The sequence below is a fragment of the Arachis stenosperma genome, chromosome 5 (assembly GCF_014773155.1).
Source record: "Arachis stenosperma cultivar V10309 chromosome 5, arast.V10309.gnm1.PFL2, whole genome shotgun sequence".
Lineage (NCBI taxonomy): Eukaryota > Viridiplantae > Streptophyta > Magnoliopsida > Fabales > Fabaceae > Arachis > Arachis stenosperma.
The window spans coordinates 29,672,899-29,690,488 of record NC_080381.1 but is presented as its reverse complement, the minus strand read 5'-3'; the positions used below and the strand labels follow the sequence as shown (position 1 = coordinate 29,690,488).

The following is a 17,590-nucleotide window of genomic DNA, read 5'->3' as shown; positions in this document are numbered from 1 at the left end:
TCAATTAAAGTACAAAATTTAGAATATCAAATTTACGAAGAAAAAATTTCATTTTAATTCGATTCTAAATCTGCCAAAAACCGATAATTATTGGAACAATTTTTGAAAAATAAATAAAAAATATTTTTATATTATTATATTTAAATATAATTATTAGATAAAAAAATATTTTTACATAAAATATCTAAATATAAAATTATTTTTATTTTTTAATTTTAAGAAAATCACTTAAAAAATAATCTTTTTGTAAAGACTCACTCTAACAACTCTAAATGATTTTGGATTATATGAGATTTTATAAACATGTTTCATAAAAAAATTACACCTGATATTAAGTTAATTAATGGTTTAACATTAAATTATTAGCACTTTTGTGAAGTTTTTTAAGTGTTATTGGCAATCACGTTATGTGATATCATTATATATAGAGTAAGTATCTTTTTCGGTTTTTAATTTTTTTTTTTTTTTTGTGAAACATAATGCACTCTAATTATCCATAAATTTTATATAGGTCTTCATCCACTAACAAAAATAGACAAGATGACCTCTGCAACTAATGACAACCAATTGTCAGTTTGACGTGTCAAATTGAAGTTGAGGTGTTAAAATATGAATGCTAGAAGAACTAAAAACCCCTTTTTTATTCTCTTCACATTTCCATCATCATCACCATCATCATTGAGTTACATCTTCACCACTACCATTGTAGTTCTCTCTTCCTTCTCCTATTATCCTTCTCGCTCTAAACCCCCCATCACCCTAAACCATCTTCCACCAGATTAGTGCTGAAACTGCCACGAACATCTCTGACAGCAACCACGTGCACACCATCCTCCTTGCCATGATGTCGTGCCCAATCCGAGTCACCTCCTATCCAAATCTCTCTTTCACCATTGAAACCACCAGGCTCAATGATAAACCATAATTTTATGGTTTATCTTGTATCAAATTTGGTGGATTTTATCAATTTTTTCTATATTTATTCACTAAAATAACATGATTTTGTAAATTCTTTCTAAATTTTGCTTTAGAGTAAAAATATGCTTTTTAGGCCTTTAAATTGCTAGATTTAATTCACTTTCATTCCATTCGATACCTTGATGTGTTTGATGAAGTGATTTCAAGTTTACAATGCATGTATGGATTGAAGGGATGAGAAAAAAGCATGTAAAAGTGAAGAATTCATGAAGAAATAGAGTTTGGAGTATTTTACGACCATGTATACGCACAAGCATTCATGCGTATGCATTGTTTGCAACTTTTACGACCATGCGTACGCACGTTTGCAAATTTTACAACTATGTGTATGCATAAGCATTTATGCATACGCACGTTTATAATTTTTACAACCATGCATATACATGGTCAGGCATGCGTATTCACGAATGCAATCATGTGAGTTCATTTAATGCAACACGCACTACAAAAAAAGGGGTTTAAAATGGCATTTATATTACGGCGGTTTTAAAGAACCGCCGTAATATCCAGACATTATGGCGTTTTTGGTTGTTGCCATAATTGACTGTGTATTTAATGGCAATTCTGGTTATTATGGCGGTTTTGAACCGCCATTGTCCTACATATATAAAAGGAAAAAGTGCAATCCCTAATTGAAACACTACATATACGTACGATGGCTCGCTCAATCTCCCTTATATCTCTCCCTCGTCCTCGTGCTCAATCCATCGCTACCGCCACTTTCACCCTCCACCATCGCTTCCTCTTCAACAGAATCAAAGGTTCCAAGCCACACACCTTGTTTCCCCAATGTACGACGATAGCGGATCTTCTTTCAGATCTCGGATCTTCTCTGGTGACATCTCCTCCGGCGACGACCTCCTTTGGCAACATCTCTTCCCATGGTAATCTCCTCCGGTGATGTCACCTCTAGCTTTATCTCCTTTCCATCCTAGCTCTGCGCCTTCTTTGCCAAAATCCTCAACGCCTCCCTCAGCGTCTTCTTCGATGACATCTCTCTATTGAAGATCTGTAAATCCAAGCCATCACAAACAGAACAAGCACAACTCTCCCCTGCTTCTTTTGTTCTTCCGTAAGTACTATAGATCTCTCTCATCCTTTCTCTTGTCCCTTCTTTAATTTTTTATTTTATTTTTGCAGTATAACAATATAATTAATTACTATTTGTTCTTGTGTTACTGGTTCAATTTGATTAATAATTAAGGTTAAGCATGACATCTTAACTGTATGGTTGTTAGGATTTTGAGAGACAGGAATTGTAGCTTATTGTGTTTTGAGCACCATGTGTTTGTTTTTATGTGTGTGTGATGGTTAATGTATCTAAATTGGTACTTTTGTATATCAGCTTCTATTGTGCTTTTAAATTGGTGGTTAACAATCAAATTCTTTTCAGATGTAAATTGTAAAGTACATTCTTTAAATTCTTGATAATTTGTTCTATTTGTTCATGAAGTTGGCAGAAAATTTATGGGAGAAAGCCCTCGTGAGTGAAGCGTCAATTTTCTTCTTAATTTGTTATTCTTTGGTTCATTTATGGCAACACTAACTGTGAGTATTCTTGTCTATCCATATCAAATTTGCTTTAATTCTTCCAAAAAAAGAAAAGAAAAAGTGAATCCATGATTATTGATTTGTTTCCATTCTTACATTATAAATGTTCAATTTTGCTATTCAACAGTTCACTTCTGATAATGATTATGTTCTTTTTCTTTTATTTTATTTGATTTGATAGAATTTGGTACTTCTAATGTTGCTTGTAATTATCAAATTTTCATTGATTCTTAATATGAAAGCTCATGCTTTATATCTTACTATGTGGTGGATTGTTTTGTTGAAAGCTTTAAATTTTGTTTGCTTTAAAATTCATTTTTATTTTACTAGCACACAACCTGCTCGATGAAATGCTTCAACTAAATTCTGCCCTTATCAATGCTTTTATGACAGAACTGGAGCCTGATTCTCCGGTTATCCAGGTGATAACTATGATCTTTTTAAGAGGTTATTTTGGTTATTTAAAAGTTTACTTTATGTTATCAACTAATGTTTTTCCACTGCTTTAATTTTGGCTTTCAATTTTTAATATTTTTTGCTCATGCAGAAGTACATAAAGCAGAACAATGACGTCACTCTCTGTGCACTCGAGATGGGTATCAATTTCTTTCACTTCTCTACTTTCTTTTGTTTGTGCACCTTATTACCTCGTTACTTCTTTTTCTGTTTGGTTCCATCAAGAAAATTATCATTGTATTTTAATATAAACGGTTTTTGAAGCTTGATCTATGACATTTTTTATTTTTCATAAAATAATTTATGATTTTATTAACAAAGGATAACAGAGCTTTTCTTTGTATATTAATGCAGGGAGTGAGTAAGTTCTAATAATAAAGGAGGTTTAGGTTGTGACTTAATTTGTTGGAAAAATGAATGAAAACTATGTTTTTGTGTGTGTGTGTGTGTATATATATATATAGGTTCAAAATTTGATTATGAAATTGATAATTCATATTGCTTTGTACGCAGGGAAGCAACCATATCAAGAATCTACAGGTAATTAGGTGCTATATGGCTTAGCTTACATATTGCATGTTAAAAAGCTAGTTAAAAAGCTTTGATTGTAGTTGTTATTGTCTACTACTAATATACATCAAAAGCTAATTAAAAAGCAATGATGGTTGTGAAAGCTATAAATGACTAAATGTGCAAGGGTTTAACATGCTTGATTTGTACTGCACTTTGTATTCAGGAGAGTGAAATTTTCAATTACTTGTTGATGACATGGAGCAGTACAAAGTACTTGAGCAAATTGGAAAAGGTGCTTTTGGTTCTACACTTCTTGTCAAGGATCAGCATGAGAAGAAAAAGTGAGATGCAATTATTTCATTTCATTTTAATTCAGATCAATTTCATTTCATTTCATTTCAGAACAATTTTTTAAACACTATTTCAAGACATGTAATTGTTTTGTGTTAATAGCTTAGCTGGATTTGTTGTAGCATACCGCATCAATTTGTATGTAGAATGTCATTGATTTTGTGACTTGTTTCTGTTATTTAGGATTAGGAGTTGAATTATGTAAATTTAGATATAATTTGTTTAGACAGTTTTTGTCTTGTGCACAAGTCATTCTTGAGATTAGATAGTAGATTAACAAACTAATTTTCTTCTTAGATACTAGAGATAGAAATGTCTCTGCTTATAACAGTGAACTTCATTATTACTCTATGAATCTGTGTTATACCGATCCATGCTTATAGGTGAAATTTAGGACCATTATCTAAGTTTATCATGAAAAACATCAACAAATAGATGAATTAAAAGGAGAATTTGAAAAATTGTATCTAATTATATAAAGTAGGTTTGGCAAGACCAAAGAAAGAAATCATTACTCAAATTGCCTTTCTAATGCTTTTTTTTTCGCTTTCTGGCTTGCAGATGTTACAGCTTTAGTGGTCCTGATATGCCATGCAAACTAAAGATCTAATTTATTGAGAAGAGGGTGTTTTGAAAGGTCTCTGTGAAGGTTTTAGACATTATATATTATTTATTTCCAAGGATCATGGTTCCTATAAAGAAAATTCTTTTATTAATAATTATTTGATACATTCAATTGACTAGTTGTTAGACTTCAAGGAAAAAGGCTTCTTATCCATAATTAATATAATTTTGTTGCTAAGTTATAAAGATTTTACATTCCAATTGGAATAATTGAGGCATTGTGAAGAAGTCATTGTGAAGAAGTCATATAAAAATTATTAATATCATTATTATCCGGTTAATAATGAAAGTACACACTGCATCTCAATTTAATACTTACAAGTTTCAACTTATTTTTATTATTAGTGTGTGTGTCCCAATTCTTAATCTTGTGGTCAGCAACAAATAATTAATTAAGCTTCCTTACTTATTATTATTACTTACGGATAATAATATGCTTAATTTAATTAATTGGATATAGTGGTATTATTATTGTGTCTAATAATGTTGTTACATGATGCACAAATTTTAATGCAGATGTATCGAACAGTGAAAACTACAGATAGAGCAGCGGCTTCTTCAGGTTAGTGCATAGTTTTTAATTAATTTACATTTGAAGACATAATGTTTCACATAAACTCACCATCAACAATGAGATCTGATCTATCCGTTAATAATTAGGGCCATTAGCATATACAAAACATTTAGAATTTGAGTTCTTTTATAGGATACCAATATCTTTTTGAATTAATAACTACAATTAAATCATATTTTTTTCAGATATTAATTATTAAGAACAAATAATGAATTAATACCACTAATATTCTGAATTGTTATACAAAAATACTGAGTTCACGTATAAGATTAGTCACTATGGATTTATATGTGATAAAAAGATGAGTGGAGATATATGCAGTGTGTATTAAATTGTTGGGTTGATCATATGAGAACAAAGATTGTATGCTAATTAATCCTCTTTAGTTTTCTCAAAGAAAGTAGGATTAAACTGAAATTAATTTTACATTTACAGGTACTTGGCAGCATGTATCAAAGCAAATTGCTAGAAGTGATTAGGTGAGCCATATAACTCATGTTTTTTAGAGGCAAGCTGATGGAAGTGTACCTAGAAATATGGATATAGGAATTTTTTCTTCTCCCATTTCCCATTTTTATATTGTCAACTGTTAGATTTTATATATGGATATATGCATAATCATATTTCTCCTGCAGATCAAATCCTTTGATTTCTTTCACTGGCCACTATGTTATATACATAGATATATAAACAAGATTATTGTTTGGCTGTTCTTAATTCTCATTTTTTGTTTAAATTTATTTTGTGTTGTCCAAGTTAATGGTTTATTTATTTATTTATTCTTTTTTATTTTGTTTTCAAATTATATTTTTGTTGTAGAAATTGGATCAAGAAAGTGAGATTCCATTGCCAAAGGAGTTAGAAAGTAGATCTTTTGAAGCGAATAATAGAGAAGCGTGATTTTTTTTATGATAGAGACTTGATGTATTAAGAGTTACATATTAAGACTTTTAATACTTTATTTGTATAGGAGTCATTTTTTTTATTTCCAATACTAAAAAAATTATATATTATGTTTAATATTTTATTTATGAGTTATGTAATATTTTGTTGATGAGTTATGATTTCTTGTTATTGTGAAATTTTAAATAAAAAAATTATTTTTTTAACACGGTAAAAATTATCTTTTTAAACGATTAAAAATGTCATTTTTATTCCGTAAAAAGGGCATTTTGTAACTGTCATTTTAAACAACATGAAATGTCATTTTAACCAATAAAAATGGCACTGTTAGGGTAAAAATGGCATTTTAAAAATGCCATTTTAACCAACTAAAAGTCACTCTGTCAGGGTAAAAACGGCGGTTCAAAAACGCCGTTTTAACCAACTAAAATGCCATTCTGTCAGGGTAATAATGGCGGTTCAAACTGCCGTTTTAACCTATCCAAAAACGCCGTTTTAACCAACCAAAACGCCACTCTGTCAGGGTAAAAACGGCGGTTATAGCCGCCATTTTAAACAATTCAGAAACCGCCATTTTATGCAGAAATAATGGCGGTTACAAACCGCCATTTTAACCCTCAAAAAACCGCCGTATTAACCTCGGGTAATTGTGGCGGTTTTCTGAAAACCGCCGTAATAACCATAATGGCGCCCAGAATAACGGCGTTTCTTGGGGGCGCCATTTTCGGTAATAATGGCGGTTCTAACCGCCGTAATTACCAAAAATAACCGCCATTTTAACCCTGTTTTTTTGTAGTGACGTGGATCGCAATTTTTGGCCTCTCAAAGTCTAATCTAACTCATTTTTGAAGCTATTTGAAGCCAAATTCAAGAATGATGAAAGGGGAGAGGTATTAGGTTTAGTTTAGGAACATATTTTAGGTTATTTTTTAGAGAGAGAAGCTCTCTCTTCTCTATAGAATTAGGATAGATTTACTTAAATTCCTCTTAGATTTAGGTTTTGATACTTATATTAATTTAGTTTTTCTTGCAATTTCTTGTTATTACATCTTTATTCTCTTAGTTTCACTTGTTATTTCCTTTATTTTGTTGCTTTTGATCTTATGAACCCTTGTTGATTTTAATTTTCATTTAATGCAAATTGATGTTCTTATATTTATTGATATTTAATTGAGTTGTTATTATTGTTATCTTGTATTTGGTAGTTTTAGATTTTACTATTTTGCACTTTTATGATGCTTTCATTTTATGTCTTCTAAGTGTTTGATAAAATGTTTGGTTTGGTTTTGGAGTAGATTTTAACACTCTTGACTTGAGATTGAGGACTTAGTTGCCTTGATGTCATTGATGTCCACTGTGATCAGTAATTTAGGGTTGTTAATTGGTTTTAGAATCAATTATTTCCATATGACTTCACCCTCCGATGTTAGAGAAAAACTAAGTGAAATTAATCCTTCGTAATTATCGTTGTGGTCAATGATCTAGATAGGAAGTCTTGACTCTTGATTCTTGCCATGAGTGCCTTTTAGCATTTATATTATCTTAGTTGTTAGTTTATTTTCTTGCACATTTACATTTCTTCTTCATCATACTAAAAACCACAAAAATTCTCATAACCAATAGCATGCACACTTTTCTGCAATTTTTTTGAGAGACGACCCGAGGTTTAAATACTCTCGATTTTTATTGGTTTCACTTAAGTGACAAACAAAATTAAACTTTGATTGAGGGTTAATTGTTGGTTTTGATCTATACTTCGACGAGATTATTTTTATGAAAATTCTAAACCGATGATTTTTCTCCGTCACTCAGCATTGCCATTAGGTAAATCTCCAGGAACAAGAATATAAGTTTAGAAAAACTTACAAATCATGAATAAAAAAAACAAAGAGAAGTTAAAAACTTACTCGAAGCTTGCTTTGCTAAAATTTTCCTTCAAAAATCCTTGCAAATCATCCCTATGCGCTAGGATTTCTTGTTTATAAAGCTTGCAGCCGCCTCTATCTTTGGAAAAGGTCGATCAGCAATTCGGTTGAATAGTGGTTTTTGTTTGCAAAACTCAGCTACGATGGAGAGAGAATCAGAATCCTCATAGACTCCAAAAATCTGAACAATGTTAGGGTATAGGGAAAGAAAAGTCATGAACTTGGATTCGTTTTCGATGCAGGCACAAATTTAGGTTTTGTGTGAATTTTCAGGGTTCTTTTTTGGTTTATGGGTAGTCATTGATGATGGCTCTGAAAAAGAAGAAAAAGCTATTGATGATGATTTTGAAGAAGAGGAAAAAGAGGAAGAGGAAGAAAAAGAGGATGAAAAAGAAGAAGAAAATGCTAAAGAATGAATTTTTAGTCTTTCTAACCAAAGAAATTAATACCTGGCACTGCTATTTTGACAACTTAATCTCAATCTGACACATCAGACTGACAATCAGTTGTATTGTTCTCTGATTGCAGGGACTGTCTTGTCTATTTTTATTAGTGAATGAAGGCCTAAATGAGATTTAAAAATTATTAGAGTACGTTATGTCTCACGGATAAAAGGTGAGAGATCAAAAAAATATTTACCATACATATATATATATATATATAATTTATTTTGTGATGTTTAGTATTTGTTTTAACTTTATCTATGATATTTTTTTTGAAACAAAGAAAGCTCAATATACTAGAGTGGAGCAATAAAATAACAAAAAGAAAAAAAAGATCAAATTCGCTGTTATCTCCGACATTGCCATCAACAACTAAAAGGATGAAAACTAGTCCAATCCTTATAGCTCAAAAACTTTATCTATGATATTTTGTTGGTATTTTAATTTAATCCGACTCACCGTTTTAAATGATAAATTTTAACTTTTTTTTTAATCTTATAGGCAATGTCTCAGTGAATAATCAATTCTGTTATTTTTTAATTTAGCCAATTTATCTTTATTATTCTTCATCGTGCAGAATACTAAAAGTCTAAAACTCTAATTCTATCATGTACCACCACCAACAACATTACAACAACAATCAACATGACATACAACAACAAAACATCTTCCATCTGAAGAAATTTGAAGTTGAGGCAATTGATCCAAACAAGAATATAATCACAGCATAACGTCAACCCACTTTCAATTTTATTCAAGATTGCTGGCAGCCAATCTCCCCTTCCCTCCCCCTTCTGGGAAGTTTTAAGAGATATTTAAGACTGAATTTGATCCTTTCGTTTTATCCAATACAATTTGGTTCTTATATTTTTATACTTATATCATTCTTAAATTTTATATTTGTTAAGAAAAAGTATAAACAATTATTTTTTAGTTAAATTAATATTGACTAATTTTAGGATTTGTATTTATAATTTAAAATTAGGTTCTTCACTAATGCTTTAGCGTCTAGAATTTAAAATAAATAACTTAATTTTAAAAAAGTTGGTTGATGTTCATAAAAAAAAAATTAATTATTCATTCGTTAGTCAAATTGATCATTTTGCCACGTAAACGATTTTTTTCTCTTTCAATTCTCTACATTTATCTAAAAGTTAATTATATAATCATATATTTTTTTATTTAACAGTTTAAATTTTTATAACTAATACAAAAATTTTAGAATTAGATTTTTATCATTCACATTCTCCTAAAATGAAAAAAATACATGGACACATTGAAAAAAAGACTTATAAATAATTCTTATTTTAAATTCAAAAAACTTTTTGGTGAAAAATATATTAAATATATAATATGTAGCGACCCTCGGTTTTAAAAATATAAATATAAATAAGTTATTTTATAAAACTAGAATTTCTTATTTTTAAAAAAATTATTTTTATTATCAGTAATTGAACTAATTTTATAATAATTTAAATTTAATCAAATCCATATTATTATTATTATTATTATTATTATTATTATTATTATTATAAACATTGTATATAGTTGCCGTAAGTATTAAATTGCATTATAAGTTGATATATATTATATTCATTGCATTACTATTATTATTACTATTATTACGTTTATTATTATTATTAAATGACCATCATTACTATTACTAGTATTATTATTACTATTATTAATTATAAAGCATAAAAAATAAAAGGTGATTTATACTTTACATTATGTTACATATATATTATTATTATCATTATACATTAGGTTATATATATATATATATATATAATAGAAAACCCAAGACGGTTTATACATAATAATAAAAAAAGTCAAAGCGGTCATATATGCATATATATATATATATATATATATATATATATATATATATATATATATATATATATATATATATATATATATATATATATGTGTGTGTGTACGTGAATAACGTAAGAGAGAGGGAAGAGCATAACGAAGAGAGAAAGAGAGAAAACGTAAATTCTTCCGAACTTCCAGCTTCAATTTTTTGAAATCCGTAACTCCAATAAAAAATCTAATCTGATAAGAGTATTCATAACCTCCTCCTCTATACGTTAGCACCATTTTTTTTATTAGTGGAAGTTGACAGTGACGTAGCTCCTCTACTCTTTGAGTTTGGCCAACGAAAGATTTGGGAGGCACAGACGATTCTTGACGTTTTCTTCTTCGATAGCTCGGTCAGAAAGCTTCTCCAGAGCTTTGAATATTTTGATTCCGTACAAAGGTATGGTTTTGGTTTCTCGTGGTTAATGTTTAATGTCACGTGAAATCTTAGGCTAGAAGACCTTAAGATAGGAATGAAATGAATGAATAATTGATGGATTTATGTATATGGTATAAAATGTGAGGTTTAGCTGTTGTCAATAATTTGCTATTGAAGTTGGTCGGTTTGGAAAAAGATTTAATATTGGTATTTGTTTGATTACGAAATAATTTGTTACTGGAAATGATTTGAGTGACTGAAAGGTGTTTAGTTTGATAGTTGGGACCCTTGAAGAGTGGTAGAAATTTGAGTCTTAGAGGAGATATTGACAAAATTTCTTTAAGAATTGGAGTTTTGATTTGAGGTAATATTTTAAAAGGGAAAGAGATTATTATGTGGCTTGTGTATTTGAGACTATTTGTTGACCATCTGTCGCAAGATGTGACCGGGCACTTTAACTCTCCGGATTTCCCCATGGGCATGCATATATATGAATATTGAATATTATATTTGAGCTTGGAGTTCGTCTCCATGGAATACTATATTATTGAGCTTGGAGTATGACTCCATAAAATATTATATTTGAGCTTGGAGTTTAACTCCATGGAATATTATTGAGCTTGGGGATGCGCGCACAGAGGGACTGTCCAATGGTTAACTACCAGGACTTGTCGGGTTGGCTGTATAACCGACAGATAAGACTCATCAGCCATAGGACAGGCATACATCATATGCATTTGTTTGTTTGCTTGAGTGTGCATTGTTTTAGTTTGCTTAGCTGTTTAATTCTGCTTATCCGCTACTTGTTCTACTTGCTGTAGATGTTTCTCTATCTGTGTTTTCCTTGTTTGAACTGTATGTGTATGTTTTCTTAGAAATTCCTCTTGACGAAGGTGTGAGGAGAGAGGGTTGTTCCACCAATGTCTCGGAGGATTGGAGGAGTCAGAAAGTGAAGTATTAAGTTAAAGTTAGATTCAGAACTAGAATACCTTAGATAGCTTACCTAACTTTTGGTTTAGTTTATTTTCCTTAAGAATGATTCTGAGTATCGGAGTTATAGGAATGCCTCTGGCTCTCCCGGGACCTTTTATATTAACTATGCCGGCACCTTTACCATACTGAGAACCTCCGGTTCTCATTCCATACTATATTGTTGTTTTTCAAATGCAGGTCAAAAGGTATCTCATTAGGCGTCTGGACACCTGAAGCGAAGTGGTTACTGGGTTATTTTGGTGTGTAGTGATGTATATACACGTACTTAGCTTTCTCTTCGCATAACTTATTCTTTTTGATCCTCCTAAAGGTTTATGGAGAGGCAGGGTTTTGTTTATGTACATTTTGGGTTTTGGATATGTATATATATATGTAAATATTCTCCGGCCAGCCTTGACTTCGCGGATTGAGTGAGGAGCTTGTTATTTTATACTTTTGGCTTTCTATTCATACTTTTATTATCTTACGTTTGATAGTTATAGTTTGACTCACACGCAAGTTGTTCCGTTTCCGGAGCGTGGCGCTTTTCATTTTGCGATTTTATTTTACTCATTTTTCAAGACTCCTAGTCTATTATCTTCTTTCTACTACTATAAGTATGTATTTTATTTTTTTTTCAGAAGTCGTAATACCTCGTCATCTCTGCTTTACGACTTAAGTGTAAGGCTCTGTGCGGTAGGGTGTTACAAAATATATATATTTTATTTCACAACTTAAATTTTTAGGATAAATAATTACTTAACGCTACTCAACGAACATCAATCACATAGGCATAAATAATCATCACCAAATCTAGAAACCTAGCTTGTCGCAGAGTACCACTTGCACAATTTTTTTATATAATTAAGTTTCTATTATTTAACAATGTCTAGGATATATTTTAAGAACTCACGTTTAAATGTTTATGCTTAAATTAAATACTATTATGCTAAGCGTGTAGAGTGTAGACATAACAAGATCATCGGTGGACATAGTCTCAATGTCTGCTGTGGCGGTCTCTAATGTCTGCTGCGATTGGTTAAATTAATTAACATCGAGTTCGTGGAAGACAATATCTGCCGCCTTCTCTTAAGTATACATGAGTATTTTATTTTGAAGCTAAGTGGTATTTTGAAGGACTTGTGATGACATAAAATAGTGAAAAGAAGATAATAAAATTTTTAGGTTTGGTTTGGTAAAGTTTTTTGAAAAGATGTTTATACTTTTTAAAAGTTCAAGCTCTTCATTTTGTGTTTGTTAAATAAAAAAGATTATGTGCTTCTACTTGTAGCTTTTAAAAGATCAGACTACTTTTGAAAGTACCTAGGATAAAGCTTTTCTGAGTTAGCTTATGCTTTTCAAAATTTAAAAGTTTAATATAACTTCATATGTTAACTAATTTTTAAATTTAATGTTTGCATTTATGTCTATTATAGTATTTTTAAATTTTAAAAGTTATTTAACCAAACACAATTGATGTTACTTATATTTATTAAAAGTTATTTTTAATTTGATTTATCAAACACTACAACTTTTAAAAAGTCATCTTTTAAAAGTTAACTTTTATAAGCTACTTTTGAAAAATAAAAGCTTTACCAAACTGACTCTTAATTAACTGCTTAGTGAAGAAAAAGTTTGATCATTTCCCTATAGAGGCAAAGATTTATACACAACATTGACCAAACGGAATTGAAAAAACCATCCCTTTTCCTCACCTAAGAGTGAGTTTTCACTCCGTATAACCCGCTAAAAAAGGCGGATTGAGCTGTAAATTAGAGATCACCAAATTTAAAAAGTCCGCCTAACTCGTACTGTCAAATTTGCGAGCTTTGGTGGGCTTTTCCATCAGGCTAGACGTTTTTTTTGTCATGAACATTTTTTTACAAATTTTTATGATGTTATTGATTTACAAGAGGATGAAAATGATAATTGAAGATGTTCTAAGTTATATTTTGGATTATATTTTATGTTTGATTGATTGATTATAAACTTGAAAATGTTTAATTATATGTTTTGAACAATGTTTGTTTTGCTTTGGACAATATTGGTTTTATAGTTTGTTTCAAAAAATTTGGTTTATAATTATGTTTATTACGTATTTATAATTATAAAGAGTTTAATGTTTGTGAATTTAAAAATTATAATTTTTTTATGTCTTTAGAAATTATAAATTTAATGAACTGGTTGTGAAATTATATATATTGTTTAATATTTAATGATTTATAAAAAAAAATTTGACGGATATGACCCGCCAACCCGCTAGCCCGCTGTTAGACGGGAGAGGAAGTAATTTAGAACTGCCTCACTAGGCAAGGCGGGGTGGACCAGTTCGCCAGATGATGAATTTTTGGTGGGATAGAACGGGGCGGGGGGCTTTTCCATTTGCCACCGCCACATCAAACAATGTATCAGAGAAAAAAATGAGAAAGTTAAAAAAATAGAATAGAAACAAGGAAAGTTAAACCAAGAAATAAAAAACATTAGTTAAACTTAATATTAATTTTAATAATCTAGATTAAATTTTTAAGTTCATCCTCATGAAAAATTGGAATTTAAGTTGCTATACTAAATTAATGGTTTCTTAAGCCAAAATAAAAAATTTCTCACTCATGGCACAAACATAAACATCATTAATGAAAAAAATCCAAAAAAATATATTATAAAATATTAAATTACAGAAAATAAAATAAATAAAAAATATAAAAAAATCATATATTATCAAAAGTTGTATCAATCTCAATTGTAGCAACAATAAAGGAAAAAAAGTAATAAAATAACAAAAGTAACAATTAAGTTATTAAAGATAATATCCCTAGTTATATTATCCAAAAACAAGAATAAAAAAAATGAAGAACAATGAAGAAATTAAAAGTGAAGCGCATAACATTTGACAAAAGAAGCAAAGAAAATGTAAAAAGGGCAACCCTAGTTAGGCTAGAACTAAGAATGATCTAAGAATTGCTAAATCTAATGTGTGATACTCAGCCCAATAAAGATCATTAGTTAGAATTGTCGTAGACTTGGAAATCTATGGGCAGTGGAAACTTTAAATAAGTTTTAGAAATAACAAATTTACAATTTTGTTTTCTTATCAAAACAAAGATAAAAATAGATGACCTGAATTGTATTTGGAATAGAGGAGGAATGAGAAATATTTTGGAGTTGATTGTGAAGGGAATGAAAGGAGTAATGTAGCAAGACTAGCGATGACGTGGAACAACCCAGTAACTCTATAAGTAATTACTACGTCCAACACTGTTAGGTAATCAATTCAGTATCTGCCAACTACCAACCAATTCAAATGAGCTCCATAACAAAAAATTCAAACAACTGAAAAAACACCCCAAAACTCACCCATTAGATACCCTAACCTCACCTTTCAAGTTCACATTCAGTAAAATTAAAAATTCACTGCACAATCCTCCCCTTCCTCCCTCACTCGCCATCCCTTCTGCTCTGTCGCCATTCGCCAGTGAAGTCAATGCCAATGTGAAATGGCCACCAGCGTCAAGCCTTCCACTACCAACGCTGCCAGTCGCAAGCTCCATTATGTTCAATGTCACTGCCATTGCGTCGACCAACCCGCCGCCTCCACCCAATTCCAGGTGTCGTCTTTGCCAGTGCCTACACGTGCATTCTGAGCGACGTCCGTGTATACCGTCGTTGCCGACCTTCCTCCTTGCCGTGTTACCCACCGCTGCGCCGCCACCCTCCCACTGTGAGTCCCATGTCACTTTTTTTTACCGTGTTTGAATATGTATCTGTTTCTTTTTTCAAACCCTATATTAGAGGGAAGAAGTAATTGGGAGTTTTTTCTTTTAGTTTGTTTTTAATAATGTTGAATTGGATGCAATTACAGATTAAATGTTACTGTTATTATAGATTGTATAGCTTTTTTTAAGAAGAAATTTTTGTTCTTTCCGATTCAAAAAAGTTAATGATTTAAATTGCTTTCTATAATGTTGTTTGTTCCTTGAATTTGTGAATTCTGCATGCATGCGTTGCACAAACTTTTTATTTTGTAAAGGTGGTTTGGGCATTCGATACTAAAATTAGATTAAATTTTTATTGATTTTGGTTTAATTTAAGTTTGGTCTTAAATATGGCGCAATAGTCAATTTATTTTTTCAACATTGTTGGTTTTTAATTATCAAGAATATGGATGTGAAGTTTAACATGTATGCGGATGGTTTTCAAATTTATTGGGAATAGCTATAATTTAGTTGACTCATACTTGTACATGCTCAACTGGGTTGTATGTTGTATGTCAATCATAATTAATTCAGTTATCTTAAGATGGTAAATCGGGAACCTTTTTTTTCTCTCCAATTTTAAGACGTTTTTGTTCACATCAAAAGGATGTTTGTTTTGCTATGTATGCGGGTGATTCTTTATTGAGTTTGGGGCTGTTGTATTTTACAGCAAAATCACCTGATTTATGTTGCTAAAAAGTCTCGCCGTCCCGCCATGTTTCACCACCGATCGTCGCGCGCCACCATCAAGACACACACAAATGTAGATTCGGCTGTGGAACTTATCATTCTCTTTCTTTTTTCCCCTTCTTCGCTATCCAGTGTAGAAGACATGGAGTTTTCAAGGTCATACCACATAAGAAAAAGGATACCTAAAAAATTCATGATAATGTATACATGGGATGCTGTCACCGTTTGAGACACTTTTGATACATTTCCCTTTTTTTAAAATCCTATTTGACATGTTTCTCTGAGTAGATACCTAATTATTTTTGCAGAGATCTAAGTGGATGTTACGTCTGTTAAGCATCAGGATGTTTCTTTTGCATACTAACTGGATGTTGCTTTATATATTTTTCGAGTTTTCTTGTGTTGCAATTGTGGATGTCTATATTTCTTTAAGAATTGTATGGCCTTTTTTTTAAATCCTACTCAGCATGTTTCTCCGTGTAGGTATCTGATTGTTTTTGCAAAAATCTAAATTGATGTTACTTTTGTTAAACATTAAGATGTTTCTTTCTCTTACTAAATGGATGTTACTTTATACATTTTTTGAGTTTTCTTGTGTTGCACCTGTGGATAACTATATTTCTTTAAGAATTGCATGGCCCTTTTTTTTAAGTCCTACTTGGCATGATTCTCTGTGTTGGTACATAATTGTTTTTGCAAAGATCTAAGTATATGTTACTTCTATCAAGCATCAGGATGTTCCTTTTCCATACTAATGGATGCTACTTTAACAGAAGTCATGTGAATGACAAATCAAAAAAGTTTATTCCACATAAGTAAAAAAAAAAAACCAAAACACAGAACATCACACACACGCGTGTTAGTCAATGACAAATTTTTCTAATAGAATGATTAACAATGATAATTTGTCTAAACCAATTACAATTTAACTAACAATAATCACACAGCTTTTGGTATTATTGATTCTTCTATTTTGATGTGGAATCAAAATTCTTTAACATGAAATGAAAAGAAAAGAACGGAGTTGCTTCTTCTCAAGAAACTATCTAATTGTGACCTATTCCTAATCATTAAAACTCAATTTTGTCATAAGATTTTGCTAAAAATTTAAGAGCAATGAAAAATATTGTTAAACTGGCATAGACTCTTCTCTGAATCTTAAGGGATGCTTATAATCCAATCATTAGTAATAGGAATAAAATTTTTGTTGCTATTGTGTATATAATTCAATGTTTAAACATATAACAAATGATAAGAAATACAATCTCTTTTTGCCAAAGAAACTTGAAAGAAGTGTTTTGTCACACTTCTAGTTATTTGTTTGTCATTCTTATAAAAATAATCTGATGAATAAAAGAATGAATTGCATTTTGTATACTCCTACTTACTATATCTCTCAACTAATTCTAAATTTTATATTCAATATCAATCTTCGATTTTGACTGTACCAACATAGATATATAAAGAAAGAAAACAAACTACCGGAGACAAATTGCAAGTTGCAACCATCATGACTTGTAATTTCCCAAGTTGATCATCAATTTTGACTTATTAAGTTCCAACAATCTCATATCCTCTTTCTATTTTTTTGCTCTTCCACACGTTCGCAGGTT

General features: G+C 30.6%; 1 long non-coding RNA gene across 3 annotated transcripts; it reads left to right on the top strand.

Annotated features, from left to right (window-relative positions):
* Positions 1-1,635: 1,635 nt before the first annotated feature.
* On the top strand, positions 1,636-6,108 carry LOC130979591 (uncharacterized). Of its 3 annotated transcripts, none has more exons than XR_009086680.1 (10): positions 1,636-2,050; positions 2,432-2,526; positions 2,923-2,951; positions 3,077-3,125; positions 3,499-3,525; positions 3,722-3,839; positions 4,411-4,486; positions 4,990-5,035; positions 5,483-5,526; positions 5,867-6,108. It is a non-coding gene; the product is annotated as an uncharacterized LOC130979591 (long non-coding RNA). The 3 variants fall into 3 exon arrangements; XR_009086681.1 differs by having other exon boundaries at positions 2,860-2,951; XR_009086682.1 differs by lacking the exon at positions 2,432-2,526.
* The last annotated feature ends 11,482 nt before the right edge of the window (positions 6,109-17,590 follow it).